This window comes from Manis pentadactyla, chromosome 13 (assembly GCF_030020395.1).
Source record: "Manis pentadactyla isolate mManPen7 chromosome 13, mManPen7.hap1, whole genome shotgun sequence".
NCBI lineage: Eukaryota > Metazoa > Chordata > Mammalia > Pholidota > Manidae > Manis > Manis pentadactyla.
Genome location: NC_080031.1, coordinates 58,162,683 through 58,170,604, shown reverse-complemented (window position 1 = coordinate 58,170,604; position 7,922 = coordinate 58,162,683). Strand labels below are relative to the sequence as shown.

The 7,922-nt window shown below is 38.6% G+C and overlaps 1 pseudogene; it reads right to left on the bottom strand.

Moving 5' to 3' along the window:
* Window positions 1–2,503: 2,503 nt before the first annotated feature.
* Window positions 2,504–3,386, bottom strand: LOC118923774 (vomeronasal type-1 receptor 3-like; annotated as a pseudogene).
* Between the last annotated feature and the right edge of the window lie 4,536 nt (window positions 3,387–7,922).

The window sequence follows — 7,922 nt, the reverse complement described above, 5'->3', positions numbered from 1 at the left end:
GTGTTCCTCAGCTTCATTGTGTTCCTGTTCTCTAATTTCTGTCTCATTGAGTATCTCCTCTACTTGCAGTAATCTACTCTTTAATCCCTGCATTGTATGTTTCATTTAAGTTACTGTATTCTTCATCTCTGAGTGGCTGTTTTTCAGTTCTTCTCTCTTTGTTGATGTCCTCCCTGAGATCTTGAAAATCTTTCTGTAAATCAGTATGTATGTTTATGACTTTTACTTTGAAATCTGCATCAAGAATATTGGTAATGTCCATCTTATGTAGCCCTTTTACTGGTGTCTTGTCCTATAGTTTTGTTTGGAACATATTCCCCTGCCTCCACATTTCACCAGGGTTTTTTGTGTTTCTTCCTTTATATTAGATGGATCTGCTATGCTTCCTGGACTATATAGTAATAGCTTTATGAAGGAGGCATACTATGGTACACAGAAGTTCAAGGATAGCTTCCTTACTATATAACAGTCCATAGGAAATTGCTGATTGCTCTATTTCAAACACAATCTAAAGGTACTTTTTCTTCTTTATTCTCCAGTGCCTGGTTCTACTCTGCAGGGACCTCAGCTATTTTTGGTGTGCAGTGGGTAGAATTGTCTTTTTGTCTTTAGTGGTGACAGTTTGACTGAGCTGCCTTCAGTGAAGACAGCAGAAGCCTCTGCTGGGATTGCGTTGGGCCAGTCCATCCTCTGCCTTCCCTGTAGCAATGGCAGACCTTCAGGGTTAATGGGTTGGCTGGGTTGATGTGGCTGTTGGGTGGTGTAGGATGCACAGCACTGGGCTTGAGCACCCACAGGAAGGATGAAGGTCTTTGGGATGTCTCCTGTGGTGCCTCCAGGTTGGCTTGAAATGGGGTGAGAAAGCTGGGAGATTCTCCCTCTACCTGCCAGGCAGCAAAGTCTGACACTGCTACTGGGCTGAGTGGCTTGGCTCACTGGCAGCGTGTGCAGGGAGGAGCCTCAGGGATATGTTGCCAGCAAAGGGGATGGAGAATCTTGGGCTCCTGAGAGTGCTCAACTTTTCGGGCTGAGAGAGGGCTTGGGAGGTAGAGCCCACCTGCCCTTTCAACTGGTGAGAGAGCACCATCCATCCCTTACCCTACTGGTACCCCACCTCCACCCCACTGCTGGTAAGTCTTTCAAACTGCCACCTCTGCTTTGGGTCTCAGGACTGGTGGAGCATTGCTGTCCTCCACAAGTGGCTGGAGTCTCAGCCTCCCAGAGTGTTCAAGCTGTTCTTGGTGTCAAGGCCTGCCAAACACCAGAACCCAGTGTAATGTGGACTTGTGCTCTCAGTGTAGGTCTCTAGGGCCATGTGTGCAGCATTCCTGGGCTCCTATCCCCTTCTGCTCTGCTCCTCTTTCTCCTGCCTGTGGGCTAGGGTGCGGGGAGGGCTTGGGTCCCATTTGATCACAGCTCTGCCACTTTACCCTTCTCTGTGTGGTCTTCTCTTCTTCCCCATGTATACATGGTCTGCTCTTCAGTCTCAGGTTACTTTCAGGTTTAGTTGTATTTGCTGAATTTTCTTCTTTTATGTCTGTTTAGGAGGAGGTATCTGCCTTGCCTTCCTACTCTGCCTTCTTTTTCTTCACCCCTACTGGTGTATATTTTACAGAATCCCAGATGTAGAAGAAACCTAAGTGTCCATTGATGAATGAATGGATAAAGCAAAGGTGGTAGTACATACAATGGAGTACTAATCAGTCATAAAAAATTAATTGAATCTTGTCATTTGTGACAAGAACAGACCTTGAGGATGTTTTGCTTAGTGAGATAAATGAGACAGAGAAAAATAAATACTTTATATGCTTATATATATATAGTTATACATTCAAATACATATATTTACATATACAAATACACTTCTATATACAAGTACTTTTATGTAGAATCTAAAAAAAGTAAATAAACAAAAAAAAAACCAAATTCATGGAACAAATTGGTGTTTGCCAGAATCAGGAAGTGGGGAGTAGGTTAAATGGGTGAAGGTAAAAAGCAGAAACTTCCACTTATAAAATAAATAAATCAAGGGATGAAATATACAGCACTGTGACTATAGATAATAATTCACATTTCAAAGTTGTTAAGAGAGTTGATCTTAAAAGTTCTCTTCAGAAGAAAAGAAAATTTAATGGCAGTAAATGTTAACTAGACCAACCGTGGTGATCATTTCAAAACATATGCACATATTGAATCATGACATTTTATACCTGAAGTTAATATAACATTTTACATCATTTATATATCAATAAAAGAAATAGAGGCGTCCAAGTAATCCTAAGTATGAATGTTTAACAATCGTTTTAAGAATGATAAAGGAGTGCACCATCCAGGTGTAACCGTCTTAGATATCATTATTCCATGAGCCTGGTCATTTATCTCCATATGATCCCAAGCTGATTGGTTTGAAGAAATGTTCCAAAGTAAATACTATTAAGTGTTTTGTATAATTTTACCTTACTAAAATTGTGCTTTGGGAAACCCTAATTTTATGTTCTTTGTGTCAGTGTGTGAGAGAGTTCAAGACTTTCTGGGAAATGGTTTGTGGCGATGACTTTCTCATATTTGCAAACGCACAGTTCATAAAAGATTGCCTGTTATGATTTTTGATCATCACAAAAGGATAGATCGCTGGATAGCAAGAGGAGAGAAAAATACTGGTGTTCTCCAACCCTCGTACATCATGTCTATAACTTATGTAAATGGTAAGGCAGCTGTTGGTCCAGAAAAAGAAAGCAAAGCAGCTCACCAGGGCCAGGATTGTTTGGGTGGCCTTGGTTTCAGGAGAGGGTCGTTGGCAAAGGCTGGTCCTGTGGACGTGCTGGACTGTCCTGTGATGTGTGAAGAGTAGCCTCACCATGTACACACTCGTCTAGATCATGAGGAACACACACAGGACATCTCGTATGACCATGGAACCTAGAAAGGCAGCTGCATGGAGCCTATCAAGTTCTCTACCACTATAGTAATTCAAAGAATACCTTCGCCCAACTTCAGTGGAGTTGTAGGGGGCCACAGCGCTTACTATGACCTGGATGTAGATCAGCATGTTGATGATCCAGAATAAAAAGAAGGCAGGAAAAATGTATGCAGAGACTTGGGGTTTGAGCCACGCCCACCTGGAGTTGCTGGGAGTGACCATTATGGCCTGAAACATACTCAAGAAGGATGTCGTGCAGAGGGAAAGACCCCGGGTGACTGTACATGTACAGCACTGCCTTACAACCAATGTCATCCAGAAAATTTCTTATTCCAAAGGAATGTATTATTTCTGGAATGCCAATGAAAAGAATTGTCATGACATTAGCTAAGGTTAAGTGGGTGAATATCCAGTCTATAGGCTTCTTTTGGTGGGGCTGAAATAAAAGGGTGTTGATGTGCAGCATGAGTAGTAATGTATTCCCAATAACACCAATCCCGAATTGAGAGAGAAAGAATATTCCCAAAATACCATCATTGGAAACTGTGGTTTTCATTGGCTTCTTTGACTTCAGAGAGCCTAAAAAATAGCACAGAATTGTTTGCAAGCTTGATAGAAATAACAGGACTCATGAGGTATGATGTGTAAATACTCTGTAACAATATTCAGGATATTAAGAATTAGTTCTAGAGGAATATGTCAAGAATCATTGAAGTCACTTCAAAAGAATGTTAGAGTTCAGATAAAGCATGCATGTCTAATTTATAAAGAAAGATTACTGTAATCTATTTTATGAAAAATAAATGATTTTTCCTGAATGACAATTTTTTATTGATTAAAAACTTTTCAGACTTTTATTGATTTATTTAAGCTCTGTATGTATTATGAAATCCATCTCAAAGTTTTGAATGCACACCCATCTTCTGTCATAAGAACAAAAAGTTATTAAGGGACTCTAATGCATATTGTTACTTTTCTACACTGTGTGAGACACATTACTGTTATTTTCATTCACCAGAAGACCCCACTCCCAGAGTAGCTAAAGACCATCTGGCTCTATAAATTCCATTTCCTGACCCTTCTCTCTCTCTTCCTCAGGTCCAAGACCCTTCCACTGCACACGATGAATATCAGACCTGCTTGGAGGTCAGTTCAGTACATCCCCCATCTCTGATCTGAAGATTTGCTTCATCTTTTTGCTCCACCATGATGTCATTGCTTCAAGAAATAGACCCTTTCTTTCCCATGCCTCTTATACCTTCAGGCCTGTGGTGGGAACATCCTCTTTGATCCCAAGCACTTCCAGATAATTCTCCATCACTCCAGCTTTGCAACACTTGTCATCAGCCCCCAACAAATATCGCTGTTCCTCTGAAACAGCCTGTGAACCTGAGACCACTCCTCTTCATGATTCCTGATGGCTTCCTGAGATCCTCTCCAACCAAACTCCTGTCCTGTTCTTGGTGACCGTAGTCCTCACGCAGACCATCTGTGCAGTGCCCTCACCTCTCACACTTGTGACCTCTCTTCCAAAACTCTTGCCCCCACCACCTAATCACTTTCCTGCTCACATACTAGACATGTCATTATCACCACTGTGTACTCATGATATTTCACATCCAAGTAATTCATTCTCCTGTTACCAGATGGTTTCAGCTTATTCTATATAATTTCTGACTCCAACATTACCTTGACATCACCCAGGTCTGCCAATTATTGATTACCTCTTTATTCCATTCATTTGTGTAGCCTTTTATTCTTATCTAAACACCAATGATCCAGCATGATTGTCACTTCTTGCAAAAACATATTATTTCATCACTTTTTTCCTATTTTATAGTTTTCATAATACAAAATACTAATTCCTGTGAAATCTTAATGTGCCTCATTCATGGCATCCTGCTAAGGTAGACAAGATTAGAGAAAAACACAAAACTGTGTTATCTGAACTAAAACATCAAATTCCTTACCACTAACTTCCAGTGAGAATTTGTTTCTGGCCAGAAATCACACTGAATTTCCTAAATGCCTAGTTTATTCACTATTTCACTCACCTTGATGACTATTCAATAACTTCTTCAATATTCTCAAACCTCCAATGTATAATTTCATGATCTCATATTCAATTGATAGGGAAACACATTTCAATAAGAAAAGTAATATAATAAAAAGATTATGCCAGAAAGCCCACTACTGTATCAATATGCCTTTCTATATCCTTGTTCAGAACCTTTCTCTCCTCTCCTGGAGCTGTGAATACATTGCCCATGCACCTTTAATATCCAAACCACCATTTGAACAATAAATCTGGAACTTTTCTGCTCAAAAACCTGTTTTCCAATCTTCTGTCTCTCATATATTATCAAAATTTTCTTAATTGACACACAAATGTACTGTATTTCTTGCAAATTCTTTGAGTCATTTCTCCCTTTCTCTTTTAAGTAATAGTCTTCTAAATAGTTGTCTCTTCTCCCTGTACCCAATTCCACTCATTCGCTCTTGATCCACGATGTGGTAGACTGCAAAAATGCCTGTAAGTTCTTCCCTTCCCTGGATATATTGTAATGGGACATTGTGGCTCCACCGAAGGGATGATTTTTTTCCTCCACTCCTTGAATATGGGTTGGACTTTGACTTGTTTTAGCCAGACATTGTGGAGCAAACTGGACACACAGAATCCCGTTACATGCCCGCATATGGACCTTGATCAACTGCTTTGTTTGGAAACTTAATGCCAGCACGTGAAACATCCCAGTCTATTACAAGATGAGCAGCCACATGGAGGAAATCTAGGGATTTCAGCCACCGGAACTATAAAGGAGCACATTTCACACCAAGCAACACTGAGACCTACGTAGGAAAACAGCCGTCCTCTAGCCAACAGCTAAGACGACCCCACTTGCATGAGAAAGCCCAGCAAAGAAGTGAGAGAAGCTAAACGCGAAGGCTCACACACGCATGAATCTATTCATAGGAAATATACAAATTTCTTAAATCCATAGAGACAGAAAGCAGACACATGGTTTCCAGGGACTGGAGGAAGGGAGGACTGGGGAGTCTGGAGTTTCCTTCTGTGGTAATGAAATGTTTGCAAGCTTAAAGTAAGTGGAACTTACATCCTTCATAAAGTATTCCAAAAAATAGAAGGGAGAATACTTCTAAACTCATTCTATGAGGCCAACATCACACTCATACCAAAACAAGACAAAGAATAGTCAAAAAAGGAAAATTATGGACCAATATCTCTGATGGACATAGGCACAAAAAAGTCCTCAACAAAATAGTAGTAAACCAAATTCTAAAATACATCAAAAGGATCACCCATCATGACCAGTGGGATTTATTCCGAGGATGGTACAATATTGTAAATCAATGTGATACACCACATTATAAAAAGGAAGGATAAACACCATATGATCATCTCAATAGATGCTGAAAAAGCATTTGACAAAATTCAACATCCATTCATGATAAGAACCCACAACAGAATGGGTAAAGAGGGAACATATCTCAACATAATAAAGGCCATATATGACAAATTCATGTTAGTTGTTAACATCATATACTCAGTGGTGAAAAGCTGAAAGCTTTCCCTCTAACATCAGGAACAAAGCAAGGATACCCTTGCTCTTTTGTTCAACATAGTACTGGAGGTCCTAGCCATGGCGATCATACAAGGAAAAGAGACAAAAGGCATCCAAATTAGTAAGGAAGAAGTAAAACTGTCACTATTTTGCCACTATGCAAAAGACAAGAAATAAGTGTTCGCAAGGATGTGGAGAAAAGGGAACCCTCCTACACTGTTGGTGGGAATGTAACTTGGTGCAGCCACTGTGGAAAGCAGTGTGGAGGTTCCTCAAAAAACGAAGAATAGAAATACCATATGACCCAGTAACTCCACTTCTAGGAATTTATCCAAAGAAAACAAAATCTCTGATTTGAAAAGATATACACACCCCTATGCTTATTGCCAATTATTTATAATAGCCAAGATATGAAAACAACAAAAGTATCCATTAATAGATTAATATATAAAGAAGTGGTTCACATACACAATGCAATATTATTCAGCCATAAATATAAAGAAATACTGCCATTCATGACAACATGGGTAGACCTAAAGGGTATTATGCTAAGTGAAATAAGCCACGTGGAGAAAGACAAATACCATATGATTTCACTTATATGTGGAATCTCAAAATGAAGAAAATAGCAGTAGACTCATAGACACTGCGAAGTAACTGGTGGTTACCAAGGGGAGGGATTAGGGTGGGTGGGGGAAACTGGTGAAGGGGATAAATAGGCACAAAATATCAATCATAATATAAGTTCGTCACAGGGATCAAAGTGTAGCATAGAGAATATAGTCAATGGTTCTGTAACATCTATCTATGTGGACAGATAGTAACTTTATTAGTTGGGGTGATGATTTAATAATATATGTAAAGGTTGAATCACTATACTGTATACTGGAAACCAATATAATATTGTATATCAATTACACTTAAAAAAATAAGTTTAAAAAAAAGTGGTGCTTGAACAACATTGCAAATGTAAATGATGCTGAATGACAAACTTTAAAATGGTTAGTTTTATGTTTTGTTAATTTCATCACAATAAAATATATAAATATACATGGAAACAATGATAAACTATAGCAAAGTATAAATAAAAATAATATATCATGAAGAGTTTGGAATTTCCCAGAAATGCTAGGATGTCTTAACTATAAGGAAATCTATTATGGTAATTGTCCATATTAACAACTAAAAGGATAAAAGCACTTAACCATCTGAGAAAAGAAGAAAGGTACATTTATATATACTTAACATCCATTTGTGATTTAAGAAAACTCAGATTATAAATATAGAGAAGACTATTAATTATATGCAACATAGCTAGATAGTATAAATATAGAAAAAAATAATATAATTTGTGAAATCTACTGACTCTCTTTTAAGTCACAAATGAAAGAAATCATGTCCCAAATATACTAAAATAA